Here is a 14,693-nt window from a genome sequence, read left to right as displayed (position 1 = left end):
CAGCATAGCAAACCAGCCAGTGGTTGCTAGGTTCGATCCCCTGGGTTGACCTCGATTGAAAAGAATTTATTCGGAAGTATTTCTGTAGTACTACTGGTCAGACTTGGATATGTGTCATCACTATTTCAATATGATATCAAAATGTTATATATGTACAAGTTTAATATCATACATTTCACTCGGGAGCAACCCGATAATGTAACTTATAAAGAAAATATAAATTTTTTAAACATGTCTATTACGATTATTTTTCACCATCGTACTGGTGGATTTGATTTACACATATATTGATGACCAAACCGAGCAAAATGGCAATGTTTGAAAACGATCGGAACAGTGTGGATATCAAACCCAAATTTTGTCAGACGAAAGAGCCAAGTGAAGTATAGAAGAGGCTTGTAATGAATACTCTTCAATACTCTTGTCAAGAAATATTTGAAAAATAATGAATTCACGTCGAAAGACTACCAACTCAAATTCGTATTATCGGAGTTTCATTAATAAGTCAGATTAGTCAGTTATTTTGAAGGGATAACGATTTTACATATTTTGGTACATAATTATTTTTTATTAGGCAATAAAACTTAGTTAATTACAATAAAAAAAACTTAGATAAATACGTGTGTGAAATTCACACTAGATTTTTCCTCTACAGTACACATATACATATGTAAAAAAGACTACAAATGTTTTAGGACAAAAGCCAGTCAATTTAAGACTGAATGAAGTCAATTTAATACTGAATCAAAAACACAAAATTTCCGTGATTTGGAAAAAAACATGTATTTACATCTTAGAAACGAGTACGCATCATTTCCAACTAAAACTTAACGAAGGTTACACATTGACGAATTTCAACAATATCCTCAAACGATACATATTATGACGCACCACAATCCTGATCCTTCAGTCGCTCGACGAGATTCTATGAAACATTCACTCGCCCATAGTCATCGTACACCTTGACCTTTTCCTCGGTAATCCTTTGTACAACATTTACCTGCTTAGACAATTCTATGAACCCGAAGCTTACATTGCACATTACGAAACGCAAAAACGTCTTCACAGTCACACACACACACACACACACACACACACACACACACACGTCTAAATATAAATATAGCCAAAAAAAGAAGGCTTTCGCAAGCTAGGTTCGGCGGAGAGCACACAATATGTAAGCAAACAGTGATTCAACCTTGCAAAATCTTACCCGATCACATTTGCAACGGTCGAAAAATCTGACCAAACTTCTCTGACGTCAAGCGGATGCGAAAAAAACCGGTGTAAAGAAGGCCCACCGGACGGACACGTAGGAGTGTTCAACGGTTACTTTACTAGTTTACTACTACACTAACCCAAATTATAGCTTTTCATCGAACTTCCATCTAATAATCTGAATTGCGTCATTCGGGTTAATTGCAATAAGCGAAAACGACTTTTGCGCACGGACAAATCAATCTGCGGTTCCGGTCTAAAAGGGTCAATGTCAAAATATAGTGTATAGATTGCAAATTTAAAAGCGCAATTCCGAGAAATCAGAATTGCAAACTTTTATAATGAAACTGTATTATAATAATTTACAATTATGTATGTTCATATTAGCCTTTTCCCCTTATCATCATCATCATTCACAACCGTTCCCCATCCACTGCTGGATAAAATCCTCTCCATCACGCTTCCATTCGTCAATGTTTTGAGAAACTTTCATCCATCTGATCCCACACATTTTTCTGATTGCATCCACCCATCTCCCCCGCGGTCTTCCTTGCACCCTTTTAGATTCATTATCTCGGGTACCATTCAAACATTTATTTCGTCCATTTATCGTCCTTTCTTCTAATTACGTAACCCGTCCATTGCCATTTTAATATATTTAATATCACCATCACATCAACCACCTTTATCATACTTCTAACCCACGTATTCCATTTTATATCTCACTTCGTTATGCCAAGCATACAACGTTCCATACTTTGAGTGCACTGGCATTATGCATGATTCTGGCGTTCAAATGCCCGAGTTTGGCATCTATACGTCATCAATGGCAAGACACATTGATCGAATATATTTTTCTTCAGGCACAGTGGCATTTTAAATTTGATATTAATACGATGCGTATTAATATCAGCAACAATGTGTACATTCAACCAAAAAACCTCACGCTTTGAACAAACCTAATCTTTAATCATAATTTCAAACCCAATCACTAGGCATTTCACCATAGTAAGGTAAGTGGTAAAAAATGGTCTGCCTTTAACACTCATTCTTATGAAACTTGGGGTGAAAACACAGTAAGTGGTACGTGGTACGTGTTTTTTATTAAGATACTTTTAAACATGCGAAAAAAACACAGCACCCCTAGCCCATATACATGGTACACAGTCCCAAAAATCACCCCCTGGAGTGTTTTCGGTGATATTTTATCCTTGTATTTATGCTTGCTTGAACTCAGTGATCGATAACGGTGAATCCCATATTTGAATACATTTATGAGAAACTTTTCGGTTGCATATGAATATGCATACACGTGCGATCTCCCAAACATATCCACACTGCACGTGCAACTCCACCCGAATTCGGTTTGGGGAACACCCACTGTTTACAAGCCAGGGACGTGACGTCCCATACCACTCCATAAACACACCAGTGTGTTTTCGCCTCACTCAAAATGTGCAAACTTTCAGCTAAACTTTACCCCCGCCCAAGAGCTAATAATGCGTAATATACTTGAATAGTTTAAACAGTATAAAATTCGACATTGATCTTTCGACCCAGTGATCAAAGATAAAGGCAGCAAGTTTACAACCGATAGTAAAACACAGCCGATCTTCGAAAATTATCTCACACGGTCCAGATTAACCCTTCGAGTGCCTCGAAAATCGAATTCCACGAACGCGCTTGTTTTCGACCGACACTTGTTCAAACAGTATCAGACCTCGACCATTCCGGTTGTCTGTCAGATCCATCTTCGTGTGATTCAACACATGACTCACTAAAACGATCGAGAACATTCCTCGTAAATTTCTTCTCGAAAATACCCCGGTTTGACCTCTAAACGACTACGCGCCGGGGTCTATAACCACCTCAGGGGCACGACAAAAGCCGGGTGGTTTGATTCATAAGAGGTTCGGGTCAATTAAGCGCGTACCTGAGCAGGTAGTTTCCTAATGCTTTCGAGACCAACACCCTACTTTTACGACGGCATTAAAAATTTTATATATACTCACTTGAGGATTGTCAGGGCCTCGTCCCCTTCGCAGTCCTGGCGCGGACCGCGGCTCCGTCTTTGAACTTCACTGACACCTAAACAAACAAACGGACAAATTTAAATTCAATTCAAGCGAATAAGAAAAAATGTGTCTTCTTCGTGCAAACAATTATCAACACAACAAGGAAAAATACTAATCTATCGAAACGATCGAGGAAAAGTTTTCAAGTACAAAATATGTATAAACGATCAATCGGAATACATTAAAAAAAAACATTAAATCCATTTACTTTGGCGTACATTCTAAAAGTGATATTAAATTTTGTATTAGAATTGGTTTCCAATCCCGGACAAAGTATATTTCATTCATAAATTGAATTTTCGCAAGGTGTGTAAAGACTAGTTAAGATTTGACTACATAATTTTGGTCTTAAATATGTACATTATTTGTACATCCTCAAATTCTTGAAGAATTGAGCTTCAATATTCCCAGCCAACATTAGATGACGGACTTTGTTCGCTTCTCCAATTTGTACCACGTACCAATTTGATGGTTTCGTCGCCTGTTGCAAAGGTATCTATCTAGCTCCTCAACCAGATTTCTGTTAACTTGAATTTGTTCAATCTAAAATATGCCGATCTGGTTGAGGAATTGTTTAATTTGAGATTTAATTTAACGTGCTCTATCATTGTATCTGTTTTATGTTTATGTTTATTTTGTTTTATTTCCTTATTATTGTATATTTTTTTTTATCCACAGTAACGACTTGGAACTACTCTATTATTTCACTATGGCAAAATAAATAAATATAATTAAATATAATTTTTAGTGTTCTAGGTAAATTCAATATGATAAAAATATTAAACACAATTATATTTCGGACACGACAACCGTTGCCTCGAAAATCGCAAATACGAAATATCCGACACTTGAATTCTCGTTAGCGCGGTAGTTTACATATAGCTCTCGATGGATGGAATTTTCATGTGCCAGATATTCCATATTCGCGATTTTAGTGACATGTGCGAGATAACGTTGTGCGGAATAATCAACTAACACATAAAAACCATGCATGCATAAAATGCATGCATGCATAAAAACCAGGCGTAAAACCAGGCAAGGCAGTAAAATCAGGATAAGATAAAAATGACATCATCTAAAAATTAGCCTTCCATACCTTTTCATACACATCAAAAAAAGTTTTAAATTATATACCTATACAATACGCAAAACTTCGCTTCTCATATTCAAATAAAACGTATATACATAGGTACAATACTCAAAATCGTTCCACATTTTAATTACAGTGAGACTTTGAAGGTTAATATCATCATAAACTTCAAAAAACCGTTCTACAATAAGAGCATTCCCATACAATACACAACTGCAATAAATCCAAAATACTAAAAATTGAGATGAAAATTCCCACCGGAAAATATACATATACATACATAGATATAATACACACGTATCAAACCCCTCTCGAAATAAACCAGTCCAACTGAGCGAAAAGAAAAACCATCGACTGAATTGAGTAATAGCAAGCCAAATAAAAAAAGAGTGCGAATGACCCACACGACTTCATATGTGTTCAATATCGATTTTGACATAAGGCATCTTCAAAAAATGAAGATAAAAAAATAGCAAAAATAGTCCATTGCCATCGCAACGCTGTGACAAGACACCGCTAACATGAGAATGCACGTGTGTATGTGTGTGTGTGTGTGTATTTGTGTGGGAAGATTTAGCAATGCGAATGTGGCGTGTGTTTGGGGGCGAGACGGAGGAACCGGTTCGCGGGGACCGGACCCGAGACACTGGGTGAAGGAGACCTCCGAGACCCTCCCGGTGACTACCTATTCGACTTGTTCATCGCCACGTAACAAAAACCGAAGATTAAGTATATGCATAAGTGCATAATGCGACAACAAGTAGGAAATGCTTCATGACAGACTGGTGGGCGCCTTGTCTCAAACGCGCTAATTGATTTTCACTTTCTTGCACGTGCAAATAATGTTCGAGGAAGAAGGAAAAGATAATCAACTATGTACATATAGTAAAACGTCATTTGTAAAGCTTGGACAGACACACATACGACAGTGCCAACAAGGCGTGGGATATTAGAGGCGCATACAAACAGCAGTCGACGTTAGACCTAGCGATGCGCCCGGTTCGACCGATTCACGTTTTCTCGATGAAATTCTAAATTTCTCGTCTGTTTGGTACTAGAGATAAAAAAAAAGCATATACATACACCCACAGCGTAGTGCACTGGTATAGCTATTGCAAGCCAGTGGATAGGTCATGGGTTCAAGGCCAAATACGCTGCTGGCGAGGTCTCGTGGTTAATAAAAAAAAGCACAGATCGACCGTCTTCTGTTAGAATTTTCCGATTTTTCTAGCTTAATTGTTGAGACGGATCCAATAACTCAGTATCTTTCCCCTCAGTTTCTCGCCAATCCGAGGTTGAGTTAGCAACTCGAATTTGTTGAGTCTTATAAAAAGCTACCTGCAAAATAATGTTGAATTTCCATAAATTCTATATACATATAGAAACGTGCACTCTGTCCAACTAGGCCCGGTCAACTCCCTCTGGAGAATTCACAGCGGGAATCCTTCAATGCCATCGATGCGTCCAGATTTACCCGTTTGAACTAATAACTAGGAACGTCTTAACCTATCAACAGGAATGACGCACATATAATATGTATCTATGTACACGCTGCCGCGCGAACTGAAATGAAAAGTGCACATTCTAATTTTGACAAATGTTGCAGCATAAAGAAAAATATTTCAATAGAAAATTTCCCGCGGGCAAATCGATGGGTGAATGGCGGCACTTGTTAACCAGTTAACCATTCACGTGCCACAGACAGGTACAAAGAGACAATACCCCCCGTCCAGACGAACACCTGTATCTGTAGAATTGATAAATAAATGAACGCTAAAAGGCTCTCTTGAGATCGGCGATCGAGATTGAAAAACAAAAATGTTAATTTCGATTTATCAAATTATCGTTTTTCGTCGAAAACTGGAGAGAATATGTATGTATCCGAAGTGGTTCAATTTACATCGGTTAGCGAAGATCGGAGAGTTTTTGTGACGTCTGTGCAATTTTACGTCGCAAAAACAACGAAGGCGCCATTATTATCTTCACAAATTTAAAACATGACACGTTTTTATCTAATTGTATATACATTTTGTATGTATGTACGATGTTTCTATATCCGTATTGAACGCTTCGTTTATCCACAGTAATGTTTGCTGCACAAGTACGTTTTTATCTAGCAATAATGGTCGAGGAAAGTAATCTCTCTAGATACGGAAATAGATTTAAATGGAAACAGATAGTGGACGAACAATAGGAAAGTACAAAGATAGAAATTTACAAAATGAAACCAAAAGATCTAAATAAAAAAATCTCTTTCTTATCCAGAAGCAATACTTGCACCAGTCTGTTCAGTAGAATTAAGAATGGATCGGCAACAAGTCACTTATTTCATTAATACTTTTCTATTTTACTAAATAAGAAATTGCAATTTTACTACAAGATGATGAGGAACAAAATTACGAAAGATTATACCAGTTACTTTGTCAGCTAAATATAATCCAATTAATGGCACAAAAAACCCCAAATCATTCGTTCAAACAATCAATCAATTCCGATCAAAATAACTACATATAATTGACAAAAAATGGTAAATTATATTTAACCTAGCTATTATGTGAAAGGAGAAAGAAAAAATTATAATACGAAAAAAAACACAATGAATCAAACGCTCAATGTCATACCAATTGGTCACTAACAAACTGGCATTCACATTAAATATAAATAATTCGCATAGTAAATTTAAAATATTAAAGAGGCAATAAATAAGGCAAACGTTGACTTTTAACCCAAACTCGACCTCAAACTTCACTCGAAAATCTTCAATTGATAAACAAACAAAATCAGAAGATTCTCAGCGCAACGCGTCAATTTCGATATCTACACACGAATAAATAGAATTACATCACAGCACACGCTATACTAATAAAATTTGACCCGAATACTTTCAGATACGATCAGATCCCACACTGCAAACTCATCGTGATGATCATCATCATCATCGCATCAACCAACCAACACCACAACATTTTCCGATGCCGGCGAAATATATCACTTCACTTATCGGATTTACCTACATACATACATACATAGTGTCACGTTTTATTTAATAGCACAGAGAAAAAGAAGAAGAAGAAACGACGAAAAGGGAAAATGGTGTAAATTCGCCGTTCGCGTTTTCGAAACATGCGATAATTGACGCGTCTGTGTTTTCACCCGGTGAACTGAATCGAAGCAAAAGCTGTTCACCCACCAGCCCCGATAGTGGTCATATCAGGGTCACTCAAATATCAATTATTACCAGACGACCAAATTTGAACGAGTCGATTAAAAACGAATCAATAAAAACACCAATACTGGCAAAAAATGGGTAAAATCAACGGGAAAACAGAGGAGACTTAAACGAGTTGGTGTCGCTAAAACCCAAACAATACAAAATAACATCCCGCGTCACTTTTTCTTTCAAATACAAATAAAAGATTTTTAATCAAAATTATTTAAAAAAAATCTAAGCTTTAACTCTCAGACTTGAATTATAAACTAATTAAATATATATGTACATATTTATAATTGCAATAAATAGTGACTTATTGAATCAACACGTTATATAATTTCATATGTACACTACTTATGTACGTTGATTTAAAATAAACGACACAATATAATCACGATAACATAATCCGGCGCCTGTCGATTCATATTGCATAATATCGTTGCAGTTAGATAATTATAAATTATAAATTCAAATTCGAACAATTTTCTCGTGCTTGCTCAGCATTGCATGCATGCGATTCGAATTTCACCAAAGTGTACAATATTAAACGCATTTTTTTAATGAAAAAAATCGATGACAATGAGCATTGTCGATTATTGTTGCATTCGCTCAATTGTATTATATAGGTATGTATATAAAAAAAATAAACAAAATTCACTTTCAACATATTCAATCGCATTACAATCATTCAATATTGATACCATTGAATATTATTATCATAATATGTATAATGAATTGGCAATGAAAATTCGGTTACTGCATAGCCTTCGACTGTCGTCGTATAGTATGCATCAATTATCAGCATTGATTTCTGTAATAAGGATACGACTCAAAATATTACGACGGATCAAGTACATAAATCGTCAGTCTGCTCTAGCACACACATATGTACATATATACTTAGTATCGGAAACGTTCATCTAAATCGCAATCGAGGCGATCACATTAACCGACGACCGCCGCAAATGCAGTTGCCTACTGCTTCTAAAGTGCACCCACATTCGTACAGATAAATGTGCACCGTAAAAAACGCCCGAAGGCTAATTGCGATTGGAAAGTCGATCGTTCAAGGTAAAATCGAATGGAAATTTCGACACGTTCGTCACCAATCGAGCCTACGTACTGCTAGGGTATTTCCCGACCATATTTCCATTTTTACCTGCGAAATTTAACCTCAAGCGTTTTAATTAGACCCGTACGAATTTACCTGCTACGATAAATTTGAAGAAAAAAAATATATGTACCTATATGTATATATAGACACCGGCGTACAATTTCGAAACATTCACAACAAATGAATCATACCTAGACCTAAAAAATCTGTTTCAAAAGAACCACAGATTCAATGAAACACTTATTCATTTTGAAACAGTAGTACACCCGAAGAGGGAGGGGGGGGGGCTGACCCCACCCAAACCAAAGGTGTAGAAAAACCACGACCAAAGTCATCCAAGAACTTTCTTATAATAAAAGAGGTACTTATTGGTTACAACTAAGCTTCGGCGCGACCCTGCGCACCATTGTTCATTTTTATGGTGAACCTTTTTTTTTGCTCTCTAGCTTTGTAGTTTGCCCTCTTTCCTGGAAAATACCCCAAAACTCCCATATTTTGTACCAAAAGCACGCTCAAAAGCCGAAGACTAGTTATAACTACAAGGGCGCATCCGAGCATCGAGTATACATACACGCATTTCCCAAATAATTTTGTATATTTGTATGTATTAGTATAAGTATGTATATTTGATGCTCGGATGCGCCCGTATACTAGTACCAGAAAATAAAGCAGCATAGTATTCATTAAATAAATGTAAACAATCAATTAATGACTTTAAAGCCCGACGATTAAATCTTGAATAAGCCACTGAAAAAATATACTATTTTTCGTTCGATTATATTTTAATATTTTAAATATACACATAAATTGGCCTAATATATCTACGTATGTGCATACGTATATGTAGTACATTTCCATTATGATTTTAAAGTTAAAAATTATATTATTGGGAAGTATGTACATATGTATGTATGTGTCTATCTCTTGTTCACTGCAAATTAACAGTATTTGACTTGACATACAGTCAAGGCCAATTGACATGGTCTCTCCTCCTTTCTTTGCCATGTAAAATCATTAGAAAAAATACAAATACGGTACATTTTTTATTTTTAATATTTCTACAAATGTACAAACGTACAAATGTACATACTTACGTACATATGTACAGAAGCAGTGTCATGCCATGAAAATCTACCTGTTTTTATCGCACAGCATTACTCACCTGTGTGAGAGCAGGATACAAGGGGTCTAGGTGACGTCATACCGAGTCCCCTTGTATCCTGTGAAGTAAATCTGTGCGATACAAACAGAGAGATTTTTACGACACGCCACTGGTATGTAGAGAGAGCATCGAATGGTAAATACAACTTACTCTTTTTAATACCTGCAGTAAGTATTTCAAGTAATAAAAAATAAATTTCAAATCAAAATTTGACATTTACGATTGCGTATGGTAAAATGTATCCCTAAAAAAATATAAGGAAAATATTCAAACTATAAAAAAGGATAATCTAATATATAATTTCGAAAGAGACTTTGTATGTAAGTAAATATTGTTGGGTGGGATTTGGTTGGGAACTACGAAAACAAGTCAAAATTTCCATGACGACATCGGGACGGTGGATGGGGGACAACGTGGGCGAAGGCCCGGGGGGTGCCGGGGGCATTCACCTGGGGGGGGGGAAACTTCGTAAACAAAACAGTTTCTATGAGGATTCGATTTTTTTTTTCGATTCAAATAAATTTAATAAAAAAATAAATGTATATTTACTATTAGATTCGCCATTTGTAAGCTGTTTATATTACAAATACTGAGCGAAGCCGGGTAATACAACTAGTATATAATATAATCTAAAAATCATAATCATATTATTCCACTTCCGGTCGCCTAAAAAATTTACAAAAAACTATATATGTACATATATCAAACATTACATTACACGTTCATGCAGTCGCAATTATATAAATGATACGCTTGTCGCTTCCCAAAAAATAAAATATTAAAAAAAAAAACATTAAAACAACCCACACGAATACTACATACATACATACAATGTACAAACCCCTCAACTATCAGATTAAAATTTCCTACACTTGTACAGACACACACATACAGACATACATATAAATAGTTAAAATATCAAAATTCAACATTGACCTTGACTCGAACCTATTCGCAGCCAGAGTAAAATTGTAAATAATTACACATGGTATAAAAGAGCGCACACATTCACACACGCCACGGAAGAAAAAAATCACATCGGTGATTTATAAAAGACACGCCCGTTCGTTATCCCCATTATAATTACAGATTTACGTACATATGTACATACATAAATACATGTCTGTACGCAACTTCTCGCATCTACGGGGTGACCGAAACGCGCGTGATGACATCCGCGAACGGTCACCACACTCTTGTTTTCAATCGATTTATTTATTTATCATTTCACGGCACGTAGATATGTACGTATGTATGTATTTTATTTACAATGCGACGGCCATTTAATATTCTCGTGAACCGACCAACAAATTCGCTTCGACGCCTGAATTAATAATAAATAAAAATTCTTTCGGCTATCACAACACCATTACCCGTATTATTCACCTGCACGTAAACGTTAGCCCGATTTTACATACACACATATATACCTATTGTATTACGCTTACAAGTGATTATGTTACTTTTTCAAATAGCCGAAATTAGTATCAAAACAGTAAAGTTTGTACCGGAATATTTAAAAGCAAAGAGAAGATCATGTCTCGAATTTTAAGATCCAACCAAATTCAAGCAACAAAATTTTCCTTTTCAAATGTAACTTTATACAACTTTTTCTAAAACAATACAAAATGACAATCTAATATATAATTTCGAAAGAGACTTTATATGTATGTATGTAACATTGGTTGGGTGGTTCGTTCGTAGACGACACGTTCGACTTTTTTTCGTTTCATAGGCGCCGATTCGATTTTTTTCGATTCAAAGGATTCGAAGTCCCGGGGGGCAAAGGCGCCGCCAGGGGCGAAGCCCTAAGGGTCAGAGCCCTAGGGAGCAAAGCCCTAGGGGGCGAAGGCTCCGGGAGCGCAGGTGCCGGATTCTGGTATACATATAATTTCGAAAGAGACAGTATATATGTTTGTTTGTTCGTGACAGAGTATTCAAATAAATTTATATAAAATAAAACTATTCAAATAAATTTAATAAAATGTTTACTATTAGATTAGTCATGTTTAAGCGGTTTATATTACAAATACCGAGCGAAGCCGGGTAAAACCACTAGTATGAAATAAATTACGACACACGATATTTAGTCGAAATTTGGAATTGAGAGAAATCTTCATTAAAGAATGCACCAAATATATAATGACCAAAAATCGACTGCATATAATAAAATTTCACTTAAATATTGTATATGCAAAAAATATATTGGTAAATGGCGTTGTATAGATGTCGTCAAAGCTAAAGGTCAGGAATAATATTTACAAGGCGAACTTCACTTCAGATAAAACCGACTCTAATAAATCGAACGTATGTACGTACATACGTCAAAACATAACAAAAAGCCCCGTCAAATTACACACGAATTTCGAAGAAGATTTTATTTATTTTTATTTCTAACTACAAATATTAGTTAATTGATCATTAGGCCAAAATTAAATACACGTTTACACGTGACCCTGAAGATTCATTAAATACAAAAAAAAAAAACAAATATATATGTACATATACGAAAATAAATCGTAAGCATTTTATTGTATTCTAAATTGTAAGCATTTTTCACACGCAATGTAGTAAATGACATGTGATTTTCGAATGATAAATACTATTCTGTGAATGATTCTGCGAACGAAACGATGTTTATTATACGAATAATAAATAGGATTAGTAATCCCTTTTCGGGTCAATTTTAATAATTCGCATCACGTGAATTCAATGCCGTTTACGTATTTTTTTTCATCTTATATAACATACAGATAAAAAAAAACGATTAGAACATTAATTTAAATGTTAAAAATGTTACTTCATCGTCTACGGAATCCACACGGCGGTGACTAATTCAATTCTCAAATTTTTACTCAACCATAAAAAAAATATTACTCAGGTATAACGCATTTCACACACACACACTAGAGAAGCAAAAGGTATTCTCGCCCAGTAAAGTGTAATTTCGACACAAACGAAAAGGTTTCATTAAGATTGATAGATAATTTCGTGAGCATTTCGATGAATGATAAAATAATAATAAAAAAACTTGACCAAACAAAGTGCAAAGTGTAGCGTGCATATATTTAATACAAAATGATATATACATACTTAAAAATGCATTTATATATACATATTATCCGAAATGAATTTCCAAGCTGTTTGAGTAATATCTGCGCGTTCAAATTTCTCAACAGAAAACCTGTAACTAACACGTGTCTCGCACGTGTAATACTTTAATTATAAAATACCTACCTTACATTATAACCATACTTTTTAAAGTGCATACGTAACATTTATACATAAGTGACCAATGAGTGCGAACCGGTCCATAAGAATCGGTCAGAACGACCATTAAAAAAATATACCTGCATGTGTACTATTTTTTTTCATACACAATTTTCAACCTAATTGTAAAAGGGAAATTGGAAAAATTTCTAAACCTTAAAAAATCGGAATATTCCTCACCGGACAAATTAAAACATTGAATACGGACCTACATACATATGTGAACCGGTTCACAGAAATATCAAAATACCTATACGACGATAAAATCTATATATGTAATATGTATAAATTTTTAAGCCGATCAAAATCCTTTTAAAAAAAAGAGTGGGGGTTTATTTTTTAATTCTTTCCCGTTTATAAATTCTAAACTTCGAAAAAAAAAATACATTCATACCTAATTGAATGAACCGGTTCACGATTATACTTGAGTGTGTTAAAAATATTCCCATATTTACGTAGATAAAAATCTGCATAGATCAAAATTTCAACAAAGTAGATATAATTTTAACATTTTATATTAAAAAAAAACGAATTCATCGAACTCAACTTACAATTACAAAATCTAATCAATTAAAATAACAAAAGAAGGGCAGGGGGTTTTATATGATCTGAAAAACCAAACTATTCCGTATCGTAAATAAAAAAAAAACGAACCAGTTCACGATTCAATCAAATTACACACAGTACAACAGGAAAATCCAAAATTAAAGGATCAACAATTAAAGAACTGCATTTTAAAACCCGAGACTTGAATGCGTTCAATAATTCCATTGCCGTTCTAAAACATGAAACACCTTTCGCTATTGCAAATAAAACGTACAAACACAATTTACTATTGAATACTTCAGCAAATCGTGACCATATGGCTACGACAGCACATACACACACACGCACACACACAACCATGCAAAATCATCAAAAACAGAAATATACATATAAATAAATTGAAAAAATAAATAAAAAAAATCAGTACATAAAACAAAATTCGCCAAAAGATGACTCGTCCCACTCGATGAATTCACACCGTGTATATATGTATATATTATAATATTATATGGATATATAAAATTTAATATACGATAATGTGACGAAAGTGGTGGTGGGTTTTTAGCCGATGTACGTATGGGTATACGTATGTATGTATGTATGTCCACACTAACACGCGCGTATACTGAAAAACCGGTTGACCGGTTGCGACCGGTTCGTGTCCGCGCACGACGAAGGCACACTCGACACTGAAAGCGCTACGAATAGCCCCACAACGGCGGCAGCAGCCCCCACCGGTGCTCAACATGTGGGACGGTACCCTCTCCATCCACCCCCTCCTCGCTTCCCCTCGTCTAAGCGCGTCGGATAGATACCACTTTCGATTTCGCAGAAGCGTATTTTACCTATGTATATGCGTGCGATTACGATTCCAGCTTTCCTCTCTCTCTCACTTTCAGAAAGCTTTATTATATATGTATGCTACAGTGAAATTATAATTTCACTAGTGAGATTATAATGTCACTGACTCAAGCAGTGACAATACAATTACAAATTCACTTCTGAAT

General features: G+C 35.3%; 1 protein-coding gene across 1 annotated transcript in view; it reads right to left on the bottom strand.

Moving 5' to 3' along the window:
• The window catches only part of LOC143913080 (uncharacterized), a 92,011-nt gene extending 77,634 nt beyond the window's left edge, over nt 1-14,377 (bottom strand). Inside the window, exons 1-2 of the mRNA XM_077432624.1 lie at nt 14,114-14,377; nt 3,231-3,306 (exon numbers count right to left, since the gene is read on the bottom strand). The gene's annotated coding sequence lies outside the window, so the exon portion shown is untranslated. The remainder of the gene's footprint in view (nt 1-3,230; nt 3,307-14,113) is intronic.
• Between the last annotated feature and the right edge of the window lie 316 nt (nt 14,378-14,693).

Source organism: Arctopsyche grandis, chromosome 6 (assembly GCF_051622035.1).
Source record: "Arctopsyche grandis isolate Sample6627 chromosome 6, ASM5162203v2, whole genome shotgun sequence".
NCBI classification, from domain to species: Eukaryota; Metazoa; Arthropoda; class Insecta; order Trichoptera; family Hydropsychidae; genus Arctopsyche; species Arctopsyche grandis.
This window is presented reverse-complemented; position numbering and strand designations above follow the sequence as displayed.